The sequence below is a fragment of the Triturus cristatus genome, chromosome 6, assembly GCF_964204655.1.
Source record: "Triturus cristatus chromosome 6, aTriCri1.1, whole genome shotgun sequence".
Taxonomy (NCBI): domain Eukaryota; kingdom Metazoa; phylum Chordata; class Amphibia; order Caudata; family Salamandridae; genus Triturus; species Triturus cristatus.
Window position 1 is genome coordinate 834,803,858 of NC_140589.1, and position 17,355 is coordinate 834,821,212.

At 42.2% G+C, this 17,355-nt stretch overlaps 1 protein-coding gene across 5 annotated transcripts in view; it reads left to right on the top strand.

Moving 5' to 3' along the window:
• ARID1B (AT-rich interaction domain 1B) overlaps nucleotides 1–17,355 on the top strand; it is a 736,193-nt gene that overhangs the window by 235,021 nt on the left and 483,817 nt on the right. The window lies entirely within an intron of this gene.

Sequence of the window (17,355 nt, forward strand, 5' to 3'; positions counted from 1 at the left end):
GAACACAGTGTTATATAGAACATAGTCCTGAGAGCACGATTGAAAATGAAAACTAGATATAGTGTATGGTATAAACTATGCACCAAAAAGTGTGATATAAGATGAACCAGGCGTGAAATATAATATGCAATACATTGTGCGCAATGACAGATTCATTGGAGAGCGCGAGATAGCACAGGCACTAGCGCGTGCTATGCGATATGCGCCTTGGAGTGTAATATGCACAGGGCAGTGTTGTGTAACCTAACTAGTCTCTAAAGTTGTAATATAAAATATGTGCTGGGGAGTGTAACGTTGCATATGCACTGTGACAAAGATATGGATCCCAAATTGTAATATGTATGGCATAGCACTGTGCGTTATAACATAGGCATCGAGGAAGGCACGTTAGATGGGGCAATATAACCCGTGCGAAGACAAGTGTGGCATGACATTTTCACGGGGTGGTGTTACAGTGCACATGGGCTAGAGAGTGTCATAGCATATGCACTAGCTAGTGGAATACAATACAGAGGTGTGTGGCACTCGGCAGGCAATGGTGGGTGTAACACAGCATTGGGCTCTGTCAGGAGCGCGCTGTGACTCGCAAGTGATGTTCGTCCCCTTTCCAGAGAGTAAAATAAAAAGTATTACACATCCGGCAGTGGATGTGTGTTTTATTAACTGTGAGGGGGGTTTCTTGCATAGTTTTGGTCGAATTTTTGTCGAATCCCCTTTGAATGGCTTGGTGTGCATGTGTATTAAATGTGCCCGTCAATAGCTACCCATGTTTGTATAAATAAACGACAAGGGTGTCTACCGGCATTAGGCACGGTAGAGCATCAGACATGTCAGAGCTTCACTAGTGGTGTAAATACATTCCACGTGGATTAATTGCATGCATAGTCGCCTTTTAATGAATATCACGCAAATCGTCATGGGGATAGGTACGTACGGTTTGTCCAGCATGTCGTAGGTGTGTCTATAAATATATATTTTTTAAAAATAATAAAAAACAGTGGCCGGCCCTGGGGATTGGGGTCAAAAAAATATAATTAGGAGACAGGCCCTGGGGGATGGGGTCATCAGGGCCAATAAATTAGAATAAGAAGGGGAACCACACAGCCCCCCTTCTTAAAAAAATAAAATAAATAAAAGACTGGCATCGTGCCGGAGGCCATGCCCCCTCCATGCAGCACTCTGCAAACGCGCCCCCAACAGGCATCTCCAGTATGCGCCAGGGAGCTGCGCTGCAGACAGGTGTTCTGAGGCCAAGCCCCTTTTTACACCTCTCTGCAACGCAGCTCTGTGGCGCTTACTGGAGGTACCTAGTGGTCTAGTGTGACCCTAGGGACCCTTAGGATTCAAGGGGACTTAATCTCTCAACTTAGAACAGCCACAGGGCGCGTTCACACAGTGGTGAAGGGAGGGGACGGGGCCTGAGGTGACGTGTGCAAACACGCACCATGGCACGTTTTAAATTGGGGATATAATTTCCCTTCAATACTGAGGGCCCCTGGGGGCTAACTAGCCCACCAAGTGCTTCCAGTAAGCGCTACTGAGCTGCATTGCAGAGAGGTGGTCCAGGCCGTGCCACTTTTTACACCTCTCTGCAACGCAGCTCTGTGGCACTTACTGGAGGTACCTAGTGGGCTAGTTGGACCCTAGGGACCCTCAGGACTCAAATGAACTTAATCTCCCAACTAAAAACGGACACAGGGTGTGTTTACACAATGGTGAAAGGAGGGGACGGGGCCTGAGTTAACGTGTGCAAAAACGCCCTGTGGCCTGTTTTAAGAGGTAGTTTTAATCCCCATGCCCTATTATATACTAGGGGCTTATAGAGGAGGTAAGGCTAATCACAGGGGGACCCCAACGCATAATGTTCCCTAGTGTATGTAGGTGTTTTCACTGTATTCTAAGTGTCTTTTAACATAGCACTGGCTCTAGGACTGGTTAGTCAGACTCAGTTACCACCAGTATCCGTCTGAAAAAGTTGAGGGTACAGGATGATTTTGCAACAAGGCTTCTTTCTGCTCTTCTTTTTGTTCTTTCTGCACGTTATCCTTCTTCCTGCACTTATCTTCGTATTTGAGGACTTCTGTTGCTTCTTTCTGCACTTCTTTTGTTTCTTTCTGTGCATTTTTTCTTCTTTCTTCACATGTCCTATCTCTGTAGGCATAGTTAGAAATTAGCATTTAAAAAACCTTTGAAATTAACAGAAAAAACCATAGGTTTCAGGCACGTTATAGTTAAGAATTAGCATTTAAAAAACCTCAGAAATTCACTGAAAAAACCATAGGTTTCAGGGGTGTTATAGTTAGCTGGACTTTTCACTTGTACAAAACCATTGAAATTCCCCCGTTATAGTTAGTGCAGCTAACTATAACTCGCGCGCCCGCAATGCACTGCTGATGACGTCACATATTACATCACTCATGACATGGTCAGTGACATCACTCATGACATCACTGATGACATCTCAAATGACATCACTGATGACATCACTGATGACATCATCCTTGTGATAGAGTGGCAGACCTCCTCTCACCCTAATATAACCTTTGATACACACATTCAAAAATAGAGACTAAAATTTTCAAAACAATGGACATACCAATACCAGTTACAACAACCTCTTCAGTAATTCTAAGATCCACACACACATCCACTCATTCACCAACAGTCCAATACAGTCACTCATACATGTACTCACTCATCATATGTACTCATACACCTATACATCCTGTTACACAATGCCACTCATCCATAGAGTTACTCACACACATAGTCACTCATGCTAATAAAGAATCAAACATACATTTACTTGCATATACAGTTATACACACACCACCACACTTACTTCTACGGCAACTTACACATACTTAGTCTTTTAAACAATCACTTATAGAAACACATACTTATTCATACAGGAACTCTTTCAATCTCTCACTCTCACATATACTCACATATATACACCAATAGTCACATATACTAGTTTAAAACATATGTAGTTACTCATAAAGACACTATTGAGACAGTCATTCACTCACTAACACACCCATACACACACTCATCCACCCATACAGTCCTGCACACATACTGTGTTCAACACATACAAACAGTGAGTCACTCATTCATGCACCTATGCACTACGTAATACCCCCACCGAACCATGCAGACACTCAGACTGATACTCAAAAAACCAACTAATAACCTATATAGACACCCATGTAGCTACTCACCAACCCATGCAGCCACTTATACACAAAATGAGAGACTGATACAGATATTTACATATTTAAACATTACTCACTAAGCCATGTATTCACTATGATACACTTAATCAGTCAGTTACACAATCAATTTTTCAAAAACAAATCATCCATTTAGACACTTATATACCCATTTATTCTTCCATCGACCTTGAGATATACATATATAAAACATATTTAATTTTCAGAATAACACACATTCACTGGATGATGTCATCAGTGATGTCATTTGAGATGTCATCAGTGATGTCATGAGTGATGTCACTGACCATGTCATGAGTGATGTAATATGTGACGTCATCAGCAGTGCATTGCGGGCGCGCGAGTTATAGTTAGCTGCACTAACTATAACGGGGGAATTTCAATGGTTTTGTACAAGTGAAAAGTCCAGCTAACTATAACACCCCTGAAACCTATGGTTTTTTCAGTGAATATATATATATATATATATATATATATATATATATAACACAGGCTTCTGGACATGACTTTTTACTTTTTTGTTTGTTCTTTTTCTGAAAATAAAAATCAATTAGCCCTTTAGGTCTCACTGCCGCTGTGAAAAGCGGGATAGCCACTTACTCAGGTAGACGGTTCGAGTCCTCATGGCTAATGATGGTCTCATAATAGAAAAAAATGAGGAGTTCGCGTTATCAATAGCTGGTAGAGTTTTCACGGTTGCTTCCCAGACCAGCAGGCGGTTCGTTTCCCCACAATCGTTCTTTTGCCAAGTCTAGCGGAATTGTCTGAATCTGCTTGGGACCTATAACCCCGTTACTGAAACCTTACCTTCCTGCTGAACACGCAGTCCAGGCTTGCAAGAACAAGATGTGCCTGTGCTTCGTTCAGCAAGCAGCACATTGACTCATGTGTCCACTGACTTTAAAAAAAAAAAAAAAATCATGAACAATAGATTGTGACAAAGATATAACTCTGCAAAGATTGGAATTCTTTTTTTAGTGAGTATTTTGGTCTTACAAAGAATGGGCATTTTACGGCCTCCTTTTCTCACGAGACTTGAGGGGGGAAGTTCCTGTTCATCTTCTGTAAATGCGCTTCACAATTGCAACATGATTACCTTTCTGGAAGCATAGCAACGATGAAAGGTAGTGAAACGGGAGAGGCCGGAGGTCAAAATATTTGATATTACTTCCTGTATATCAAAGAATCTTTTATATATGCCTGCAGCTGAAACATAATTATTACTAAGTCCACATGGATGGACTTCTGAGGTCCAACCCTATTTAACTGAAGGCCAAGACTCTGGCTTCTTTTTCTCTAACCCGGGATGGTTGGGTGTGTGCTGCACTTTAAAACAAAAGAGAGGGGAATAAGGATGTTTTTTAAACATAAAGTTATTCGGTTTCCAAGCGTCCTTTGTAGAGTGAAAACTAGTTTGGGTGGAAAACGCTGCTTTTTGCATCTTTCCTATGTAGGAGTTGGGGGTTATTTTGTGGGAACGAACATACGTTGGCAGCAAAGGAGCTCTCTATTGTTATTGTACTTCTGTATCGCTGAATGCTCTTGATGAGGCATGAAAGTGCTTTATGGCGAGTAGCACCGAAGCTAAGTGGTTATTTTTGTGGTTTCTGGTTAGTAAGTACATAGTAACTGGGGATATAGGAGCAGTAAATTTGGAAGGCGAGGAGATGAGTGAAGATTGGTGGCGAAAAGTGTGTTTTTGGTTTACAGAAAAAAGAAAATGCCGAAAATATAGGTGGCAACAAAGGGTTCATTAGGTGTTAAGAAAAAAAAAAATGATACATTTTCCCAGTGTTGACTTATTGGACAAAGCACGTAAAGCTGACAAATGTGTCCAAGTGCTGGTTGTAGAGGGGGGTAGAGCACTGTCAGCGAGATCACCGGCTGCAAGGACTAAACAAGTGGTCTTGAGATGCTTCTGAGCTTCAGTAGGTCTCGTCCTAATGGAAATTGAAGAGGCTGCGTGTTCCAGGCAGATGTACTCATCACAGAGAGTACGCGACCCCCATATGGGAGCGCTTGAATCTTGCAATGATGAGCCCAGAGCAACCCGCTGAGTGCAAGAATGCTGATGAATATATTATGCCATACCACGAAGAATAATCCCGCGTCCCAAAGAGCAGTGCTTTTCCTTTTTTTGGAGCGCCCCAGCATTTTTGCACCATTTTTCTTAAGTAACATACCTAAGCATAGAATCTAAAGCACACGCTAACAGTTTGGAGTGACGGCAAAGCAATCGTGAAGAAGGAGACTCCGCATCCACATTGGTTTGTCAGTTTTCACAAGAAAAACAGTGATTTGTTCTATTGAGTTGGTTGGTGCTTTCAAGTGAAGCTGGAGCTACAAACCTGCCAAGAAAAACCACACTGCGGTGCAGACAGCACCCGCCATCGGCTCTGTAGCTTCCCCTGTAATAGAAAGGTAAAAACTGGTTACTACAACATCCAGTTGTGAAACCAATCTTCTAAAACGCATATGAGGTGCTTATATTTAACTATATTAAATCCAGAAAAAAAATCTCTTCCCTGGCTGTTGGATATAAATACACTGTGAAGTGACATAAGTGTCACTTAAAGATATTCTTACATATTCAGTTCACGTACCATTTTTCTCTCCTTCTGAAAACTGCTGTTTTTCAAGCGGAAAATGTTGCTGAATATGAAGTGTGTGTATATACCAGTATGGCAATATTTCAGTGTGACCACGAATGGGGAACATCTTTGCTGAAAGCTTTATGTTGCATATGCAGTGCAGAGACCACACAACTGGAGCTCACTCCTGTACATAACAAGTTGTCTTAAATTGAGAGCTTGTTGTGCCTGCAGCAGCTTCACAGTAGTGTGGGGAGCTACCATTATCTTGCCTTCCAACACTACGTTTGAGGACAGCAGGATTCAGTGCATTCATTCCGCAGTAACTTTGATTTTTATGAGCTCTGACTGAGAATAGAGTGAAAATAGGTTTCATGATGCAAGCATTGTGGGGCAGCATATGTTCTTAGAGGCTTTTCTGACAATAATGTAGTAAGTTGGAGGGATCAATAGATTGAGGGTCAACTTTAAAAGTTGTTTAATTGAATGTTTATTTCTTTTCCTATAACACCGGTCACTCTTAAAGATAATTGATCTCACTTGTTTGCCTCCATATAGACACACCTCTGCTTGCATGTTTGTTTCATGTTTTCCAACAGAACACACTACCTAAACTCTGAAGTCTGATTACGTGCAAACACCCAGCCTTTCCGCATGCGAGGCTTTTTGCTGTTATGCTATCGGGGAATCTTTTTAAGTGCTATGAGTTGTCCATGGCTCTGACAAAGCATGAAGTGTGGGCATAATCTTTAACTCTGGGACATGCTTTAGTTGTTAGTGTTGAGCAGTAGCACTACGGCAATGTTTTTAGGTTTGACGTGAAATGGTATTTCTGCTATTGTTAGTGAACATGTTCTATATCTGTGCATATTCTAAGCAGCTCTGGTTCAACCTCTTCAGTCTCGATTTTCTTTGGCTCAGGATCCTTTTGCCATTGGTTAAAAACCTTGTTGATCACTCCTTGAATTAGTACACGCAGTGTACTTAATGGGAAGAGGACGCCACTTGGTTCGATGGTTATATCGAGGCACCCGGGCACACGCTGGTCTATCACTGGCTCCCCTACGTGTAAAATGGGAGGGAGACATTGGGCGGAGTCTCACGGATAAGGAATGGGGAACCGCCTTAGAGCATCCTAAGAAAGTGTCCAGGAATGCTAGATTTAAATACATCCAATAAATGGTGCTACTCAGAGCATATCTTACACCACATCGTTTGAACTGTATATACACAGACACCCAGGTCACATACCCTAGTGCGGAGTGGCAGATGCGGACTTGTTCGACATGTTATGGACCTGTCCAAAACTAAGTCGTTTTTGGGCACAAGTAAAAGATATAACAGCAGACATCACTGGCACCACGGTATGGAACGCAGCTGAAAGCTGTCTTCTGGGAACTACACCCCCGTCCTAAACAACGGAAAACGCAGTATAGATTTGCGAACCTGGCCATGATACTGGTGATAAGAACCATTACCATGAGGTGGAAGTCTGCGTATCCTCCTCAATTACACATGTGGCACTCGGAGATGGTCCGATGGGGAGCGGCAGAGAGCGCAGCGCTACGGCGTGAGGAACTGAGAGGGCAGCGCAAAAAACCCATCTCCATGGACTGGGACATTATGATGGAATCACTTAAAGATGTGAATGTAATGGAGCAGACTGTATCACAGTCAGAATAATGCTTCAACATACGCATTGTTCTGAATATTTTCTCTGGGTAACATGTCCACATGCCAGGTCACCCGGAACTGGTCTTTACTATGAGTAATGGTGTTAGCTACTGAATAGTTAGTACCCTGTGTGAATAGTTAATTGCCACAAGGTACTCCGACGAGCCTAATGGGAGGGTAGTGGGTGGGTGGGTCGGTTAAGTTAGAAGAAGTGGGCTTATAATATTGTATGTTCAGATACCTTTATTAATACGGAAATGGACTGTACATCTTGATATCATAGATAACAGACATACTATGTACAGAGACTAGCTGTCAGGTTGAATTAGTAATACTGTATCAACACTCATAGTGCTAAGATGGTACAGCTTTGCATGTCCATGATGTTACAATTATGGATTCGTGAATAAGTGTCTATGTTGTAATGCTGCCGTATTTTTATAAAACTCAATAAAAAGATGTTAATAAAATCACTCCTTGAATTAGCCCACCGTAGTAATCTATTGTCCGTTTGGGTGTACCTTCCACCTACATTTGACTGCTTGAGGACTACATCTGAATAGTACGCAGTCCTCTCATTTTTGCCATATATACAAAAAGCAACCGTTTTTTAGTTTTGTTTTGCATTGTAGAAGACTTTTTTTGTTGTTGTCAGCGCTTAAATGTGAGCGTTAAACCTGTTGACTTTGCCAGTGCTTGTTAACTAACAGTGTTGCATATGTGTCCAAGTCAGTGTATTTTAAGGTGCTAAAAAGCCCTTTAACCCCTTTCTGTGATGCAGTCTGCTACTATATTGTTCTACCGCGCCAGATGTTGAGCTTCAGTGCCACAAACATCCAGCATGCAGCTGCATTTTGAGCACCATGAACAAGCTCTGGCAAAAGGGTTCCACTGACCAATTTGACAATCTGATTTGGAAAATAAACTCAGAAAATCAAGAGGAAGTTCATAAATACATTTTGTTACAGATGCAGGAATTAATTCAACTCTCTTGCCCCCAGTGTTTTTTTTCTTTCTTTTTTGGGCAATTTTTGCGAACTCGACGAAGATATTGGAGCACTTTATGCGGGCTTCGGGTACATTACACAAGGTCACATTAATTTTTAGGCTTAGGGAGATTAAGCAATTTCCCCAGAATCACAAGATGTTGAGCCAGCGCAGAGACTCGAACCTGGTTTCCCTAATTCCAAAGTCGGCATCCCCTCGGTCTATGGTTGCGTAGTCAATTCCATCTGAAATAGTAACCGTAACAGTTTATTTCGGAGACTCGGAGCAGTCGGGGACCGTAACACAGAGTAATTCACAGTTCAGCATTGGATTTTTGCACGCTGCTATTTATTTATTTTTTTACCTCATTTGCAAAACGATTGCACTTATACAAGCTGATTCGGGTTGTCTCTTAAAGGTACCTGGAAATTGTGCAAGCTGCAGCCTTGCTTCAATGGTCTATTTCTATGGCATGTTTATTTTCCATGTCATCAGGACACGTGGAGGAAGCAGATTCTGGTTCTTTGTGTCAAAAGATGTTGCACGTTTGACGGTTTAGCAATCATTTTCATCCAGACAGTGAAATCTTAAAAGTGAATGGTACAGACGACGACCATGCTTGATATTGTATTGAAACACCCTCACACACATTACTTCTGATGGATATGCAGTCTTTGGTATCACAGCCACCACATGGGCTTCATAGGTGCCACGGTTTCAGACTGCTTATGTGTGTCATTTTAATAATTTCAGTGCAATTATGAGTGACATTCAATGACTATGAGTGACACTTTCCCGCGAGCAAAATCAAGCAATGAAGACAAGGTAAGCCTATAAATGTCAGAAATTAAACCCATTTGAGCAACAAGAAAGTCTAAGAAGATCTTAAAACTGCTGCAAAGCACCAGAATTGGAAGGGCACTAGGATGTGAGAGAGGCCCAGTGCGGAGCCCGAGCCATCCTCACTGAGACTGAACGCAACTTTGGGCATGCAGTGACTGCAATGTAGAGTTCAGCTCAGGTGCTGTAACTTTACTTAACTCATCGAGTCTCTCATCTGCTTGCTCACTCATTTGTCCATCAATACCATCTCATTATCCTATTCATCCATTGATCTGTTCATGAACTTAGTAAACACTGCATGCACTCAGTTATTCCTTGATCCATGCATTCTACTATTCTTTCACAAATCTATTCAAGTATCACTTGTTCATACAGTCACTCATCCATTCACTCAGTCACCATGTCATTCATCCATGCGCTCACAAACGTACTTCATCTCCTCTTGCAACCATCCATCCACAAACTTGCTCATTTAACTTTCTATATACACTGATTAATACATTCTCTCAACCTTTCACACGCTTATATGCGCAAAACTCGCAAATCATTGAAAAAAACACATTCAATTAAAAAGGCAGTGTTATGGCCTTTGTTAATGTTTGCATCAATGTTATTGTAATTTTGTAAATCAACGCTATCACTTTTATTTTGCCTTGCTTTTGAAGTGCTTCTTGTTTAGTCAAAGATCTGTCGCTGCATTCAGCATGTGCTGTTTTGGCATGGGGCGAACAAGCACGCACGCACTCTGGTGACTGATGCTGCCTGCAAACCTAGAGTTGAAGTAAGTGACTATGCAAGGCAGGCAGGCCGTGGGTCACTGTGGTAATTCGGATTTGCCACCCACCTGCCTAGTTCAGGGCTGTCCTCAGTGAGTCAGCTGTCTAGTGACACTATCCTGGGTGGCCACTGCACCTGCTTGTCACTGACTCCGTGATGTGAGGCTCCTCAATAATTGATTTGCCATGGGCGGCAGCGCATGCAGTGGCGGCCCAGGCCGGTGTGAGCAGCAGGCAGTGCTGCGAGTGCCATGATTGCGGCGGCACCTGCAAACCAGTAGCCAGCCGCTTCCTCCCACAACAAACTCCTCACATCTGGCAGCAGGACGTGACGCCTCCCCACAGCGCCAGACTAATGTATCACACAACCTGATTGGGCCCTGCCCGGCTCCTGATAGTAGCCATTGGGCACTACTGTGACGTCAGGCTATCTGAGAGCAGTGCCACAGGAAATAATCACAATGATGCATTGTAGCAGTGAGCCTGCCAGCAGCCTTAGCTCAGCTGCGAACCCTAAGCCTGCGGGAGCAGCTCTCGACCGCCTCGGGCCGCGCACTGCCAGACTCCATGATATTACAGTTTTAGGAAGCGCTTTAGTGAGGCTGAGACGCATATGCGTGACAATGCACTTCAGTGCGGTGATGTGGAGCACCACACTGAAATGCATTAGTCTAACGCCTGATGCGTGGTACTTGACAGGACTGAGGTTATAGTGAATTCATTTTTGGGGTATCGGTTATCATGTGACACGCGTCTTACCTACTGTGCTGTAATGGCTTCCATTTTCTTGATTTCCCAAATGGTATTATATTTTTACGTTCAGTCCCCCTCACTAGTTTTACTTTATTTTTACACTGCTAAAGTGCAGCAGCCTAAGGAAATGGCCAGCCAACCTTGTATAACAAAGAAGGATCCTGTAGGGTGGGGCAGGCGTTTTTCAAATCTGAAATACTTGTTGGAGTGAGAAAAAAACTGTGAAAAAGTGTTTGGCATGATAGGTTTTGTGTTAATATCCAGATTTCGAAAAATAATTTAAGGTATTGCTTCTGTGTTCTGAAACGTTGTTGGAATGCAGTGTGATGCACCAATAGCAATGCTCTTAGAGGTTTGCTAACCACAGTCAGTATCTGCTTAATCAAGGGGTCATTTTATTTTTGTTTTTAATGACCAGCAAAGAAGGCAGAAGGAAGCAATAATTATTTTTCCACTTTTTTGAGCGAATTTCTAGTCTGCAGAAGATATTTTGTTTTCTGTGTCAAGGCGGTGTGCTTGTTTTCCATGACCAGACTTTGACCAAGATCCATAGAGAGAATGTCAGAAAAAGGTAGGAAAAAGAGAAAGATAGGAAACCAGCCACCAAAGGGAAACAGGGATGGAAAAGAGCCTGCAAGATTGAGATAAAGAGGTAGGAAGTGTCGAGTGATGGAAAGAAGAGACGTTAGAAGGCATCTAAACTAGGCAGACATGCTGGGTGGCAGACCAGTTGTTTAGCAGCAGCTAGGATGGGCTCCTAAAATAAAAACCTTTTGGCCGCTGCACGTATTTATATGCACATTAAGGTCATTCCGTTTTTTTGTAACAAAAGGGACATCCGGATTCATTATATTAGATTTCAATGCAGACATCCCTTACTTGTGCAGAAAGTCAATTTACCTGGTGGAAATATCCGATTGAGGAAGTTATAGTTGGAAGGAAGAGGAGGATCGGGGTATTTGAAGAGAATGTCCATACAGAATCATGTGAGCACCTGCAAAACCAAAGCTTTGCGAGTATCCCCAAAGCGATTGCATGGTGCCATAGAAACACACAGAAATGTATGCATGCAAATGGCAGGAGTTAGTCTGACTGCAGATCCGTGGAGGGGAAGTGGTTTCTCCATAGAGGGGAAAGTATCCCTTTACAGAGAAAATAGATGTGAACCAAAAAAATTGTAAAATATTTGTGACACTCCTACACCAAACTGGGGGATTGTTTTTTTTATTTTTTTTTAAACCTGGCAGGGGGCCAGTGCTTTGATAGTCCTTGGTTTGGATGCGTATAACCTGTTGGATTTCTTTTGTAAATCCCCGTTTAGAATGCACGTAGGATAAATGTAAACTTGTTTCGGTCTACCTAGATTTACTTTTTGTGACTCAAGCGTAAAAATATAAAGCTTGCAGCGCTTTCCCTTTAAGCAGATGGTTGTAGGTGGGGCCCACCAGCTACTCCTTTTTAGGGAGAGGTGCTCGTGTTTCCTCATCAGATTTTGGATTCAGAGCAAAAGAGCGAGAAAATCACACAAGGGGAAAGAAATCGGAAAAAAGAGAGAGAGAGGAGGAGTTAAAAAAAAAAACATTGGTTATTCGCAGCACTTACAGACCGTAAAAATGCAATATGAAGAAGCTCTGTGGAAAGAAATAATTATTTTCTTAATGTTATCATCGAGGATATGAGGAGCTAGTTTTAACTGACTCTTTCCTAAACATGCTGTTCGTGGCCACGTGTTGCCGTGTGTCACAAGCTTACTTGTCACACTCAACACCTACTGTCCCCTTTCAGAAGATTCTCTTTGAAAATTGCACCAAAAGCACTGTTATTTGCTGATGCCCAGTCAGTAACTACTCCTTCTCTATCCATCAATGGGGACATGTACACCAATTTGGTATCCAATAGAATTCATGTACGGGTAGGGCCTTGTTTCTGGTCTTAAGTCTAAACAGTGGGCCATGAAGGGCACTCTGTCTGTGTTTGTGCTCCATGTAAGTGGAAGTCCTCAGTGACGATTGTTGCCCATTAGAAGTAAACGAAAAGCCAACGCGACGTCAGAGAGAGACTCTATTCAGGACAGATTAGACCAGACATTCGGAGCAGATTGTGGGTTTTGGAATTTGGGATTAGCCACACAGGAAACAAAGTCCTGTGATCATTGAAAAGTTGAAAGGGCTGTTCCGTTTTCTGAATTGACAAGCAAATCTCCTTCCTGATGTGCCAGTCAGACAAATCCGAACTGGCAGTTACGTGCTTAACTAACTGAAGCGCGATCAATGCCACCATAGTGTTTACGGGTCGCTACAGAGCATGAAGTAGTCGGATAGTGTATATTTGGGAATACTTCTTTCTCTCTTTCTGTGTTGGATCACATCTAATAAATGGGCCGTAGCACCAATGGATCTGGGGCAAAGATGGGGACAACAAGGCAGTTTGTGAGACACAAGAAAGCCCTTCATAGTGATCTGTCTAGAACACTAAAGTGTAGCATCCTACCCTTCAAGATGCACGTTTCAAAATGAGAGTACAGGAGCATAGAATGTCTACCTCAGATGGCATTTCCATTAGAGTGATTAGTCTCTTGCATCCAGTCTTTGGAATCAGGACTGACATAAGTCACTCATAACATTCTCTCTTCAAGCACTCATGGTATCATACAGGTAAATCGCCATAGAGTCCGACCAAGGCATCTATCCACAAGTTGAAGGCACACATTCTCAGGCACACTGACTTACTCAGGACTGCTCTGATTTCTGTTCACTATCGTCTCTAAACTATTCTTTCATTGGGGGAAAGAAGGATTTTAATTTCTCTAAATCTCTAAACTCCACATGCAATCATATCTTACTCGAGCAAAAGCATTCGTCATTGTTATTTTTGCTGTTCTTGCATGATATCATCTTGTTGCAATAGCACTAGTAGATTTGTTATAAATAATGTATATTTACCATAAAATATAATTTAGCTTTTAAAATTAAATCAGTTACATTTAGAAGCCAATTAACATCTTTCAATAGCCTTTTATTGTGGGGGGTAATGTCCGTTCCTGAGAGAGGCTTTCAGACGCCTATACCAAATTTAAGAACTAAAGAGTGCTATAGTCCTGTCACCCTTCTTTTCTGTTTTGTATACAGGTGACAATCCATTTTATCTTCACAAGGGAATCTGATACGAGGCTCACAGTGTGTTAGTTAATTTTAAGTGTTTCAGGCAATGGAGAGTGGGGGCGTGGCTTGGCGCCCACGGAAGATGACAGCGTCTGTATAGTCCTCCTCGAAATGGCGTGGGATGTCTGCAGCATTATGCCGATGCTTTCACTGACGGGCCGACTTTGAACACAAAAGTGTTTCCGGCAGTCACCTCAGTTTGGGTCGCGGCGTTCTGACAGGATGTAGAGCTGCATTTCTCTTGCAGATGTGGCTCACCTCACGATGACAGCCGCCATTTTGTTAACCTGGCAAGATTCTCCTACCACTATTTCAGGATTGCCTTCTCGTCTTCCAGCTAGTTTTCCTAGCGCTCTGCTCATTTCCAGTACAATTGTTCCTGCTGCCCCCTGGAATGGCAGGCAAGTCCCTTCTAATAATTCTACATTATCATCCATTTACATTGCCATGAATGAGATGCAGTGTTCTCTATGAAGTGCAGACACTGGTCTTTCTTAATATGGTTCCTGTTACTTTTTTCCTTTTTTGGGCTTCTAGTCGGGACTCATTTTCTTGCATAATTTTATCACCTTTTTTACTATTGAAAGTGGAATGATGTCTGGACTTACAAGGTTGATCCCTACTTCTGCTTCACCTATTGTTTGGAACTTCTTATGAGATCCCTCTCTCTTATATCTTCGCAATATCTGTCTTTGCTAAGGAGCTTCCTTTTTGATAATAACAGTGACTCTGCTGACCTTTTCATTTTCTGTTCTACATGGGAAAATTGAAGAAGATGAAACTTTCATTATTGCCCTAAATGTATTAAAAATTCCACACTTTTCTCGCAACTTTCAAAGATGGAGGATTCTATTGTTTCCCCTCAAGGGTAGTTAGTCATCAAGTTCTAGTGGAGTCTCTGCCTCACTTGTTACTGGAAAGGCTTGTTCTCAGCGTTTGAAAAAGGATCCGTCATTTCCCACAAAATCTCTTCCTGGTGTCTCCATGGATTTTCTATTGGAAAAGATACATGCCTTGCGCCCATATATGGAGGAGACAAATGCCAAATTACAGCACCTTACTGGTAGGTGGTCTCAGATGGAGGAAAGACTTAATACTGCTGAACAAAATATTGCGTCTTTTGGTTCAACTGATCTCAAATTGAATGGTTTTCAAGCTCAATTTTCATCTCTTCGGAAGCAGCTTGAAGGTATTTGGAACCGAAATATGAGGAATAATCTTTGCACATATAGACTGCCTGAAGGTTCGGAGGGTCCTGAACCAATTACCTTCTTTAAACACTTTCTTCCTAAACTTTTGAACATGCTGGAAGGAACTAATGTCAACCTACTGCGAGCCCACATGCTAGGTCATCAATCTGAGGCTGCTTCCACCTCCAGAAGGCCAAGAGGAGTAATCTTGTACTTTTTGGAGGAAGTGCATAGTGGTCACAGCTTGATTTATGAATCTACAAGCTACCTTATGTGAAGGCACCTGGTTCTATTTTCTCAAGCCACGTGTCACCATGATGGTCAGGTAGTCCATAACAGTCGAATTTTAGAACTGCTAACCACATATGATGTGCTGATATGATAATCTGTAAAAGTGGCGCTATCTTCAGTGGACTATAAACAGTGGAACCAAGTTTTCCACCCATCGAAGAGGGGCTGAGAGGTGAGTCTAGCCTTTGATGCCAACAGAAAGACTTTAATGTCTCCTTAGTTTATCACAGCAAAGGTACCGACCAGCATGTGATCTGTATCCGACTGAATCTGAGCCAGTTACCTACGCCCAGTGTGACAAAAAAGTAAATTATTGAGATAGCAGAAGAGCTTCTGTAGTAGGGAGGGGATTAGAAAACGATAGTGTTGAACAGAGGGCTTGAGGGGGCTCCGCCCACTCAAACAATAAAAGAAAACATGGGAATTACTTTCAAAACAATTTTTGTAACATCCGAAGCAAACTAAACCGTAATTAGTTAAAAAATATATACAAATATAGAGACAAGTAATTAATACCACCAGAATTAATGATCCGGGTTAAAACGGTCGGACAAAATATAAAGGTTTTTAGCAAATGAAACTACACTGCATGTCTGCTTGGCAGCATGCCAGTCGCTCCATGGTCATTGTAAACATCCCAGTATCTAAGCTGCTTCTGTCCCAGCTCAGAGGCATGTTGTTTATCCATGCTCAACCTTTTATTCCCTCACAGGCGTGAAATATATTGTGTTCATTGAAAAAAGAAAGGCGCACACCTTTTATTCCTGTGCACCCATTAAATGTTCTCAGATAAAGTTTCGGTCAGTCAGCACTAAAGATGTTCTGTTAAAGATTTTTATATAGCGCACATTCACTGGTCAGCTTCTGGTCGCTGAGTATAGGAACATAACCTGCAGCTCAGAGACTCATACATATACCTGTGTAAAGAGACATGTTTCTAGAAGTATTCTGAATTTAAAATAACAGGCGGACATTCTGATATTAAGGGGGAAACTGTTCCAGAGCCAGGGGCCCAATGCAGAGAATCTGAAGCCTCCTAGTCTCTTCTTCCTAAAAAGAGAAATAGCCTGGAGATCGAGGGAAGGTGTGTACTTTTGAATTCTGGAGGATATGAACTGAGGACTGTTTCCATAAAGTTAAAAAAATTATACTCCTGTCTTAAAATCCAAGCGCTGTTTTACCAGCAGCCAATGAAGTTCCCTTATCAGGGGTGTGATGCGACACCTACTCAACTGTAGGTAAATCAGCCTGGCTGCGTGGTTTTGTACCAGTTGCAAACTCTTGATGTGATATTCTGGTAGGCCAAGGTATTCTGCATTCGCATAGTCTATATGAGAAATGACTAATGCGAGAATTACCTGAATAAGGCCTACGTGGGTGAGAAATCGACCAATTTTTTCTGATCTTCCGTAGCTGAAAAAAAACAAGAATAAACTACTGTTCCTACAGGAGGCTACAAGAAAGATTTTTATCAACAAGGACTCCAAGGCTCTATTCTGAGTTATTTGGCTTGGGGGGTTAGGTGGGGGGAAGGGGTGCCCATTTCAGCTGGCTAGAAATTGGAGTTCCATAGATCTTGTGAGCCTCCAGCCAGGGCGGTCTCAGTCTTTGAGTTCAGCTTAAGTTATCCTCCAAAATGACACAAGACTTATCTTCAAATTGGCCTTTGGTAAAGGAAATAGGTCTGGGTTTATTATGCTATCAAAGGCATAGTTACCATCTTAGTGTTTGACACATGGGAGGCAGGCGGCCAGAAGAAATAGAGAAGGCTATAGTTCTAAAGCAGTTCCACAAGCAGTTCACTCAAGTGGAGGGGGAAGGATGCACTCAAACAGCCATTAACATTAGGTGAG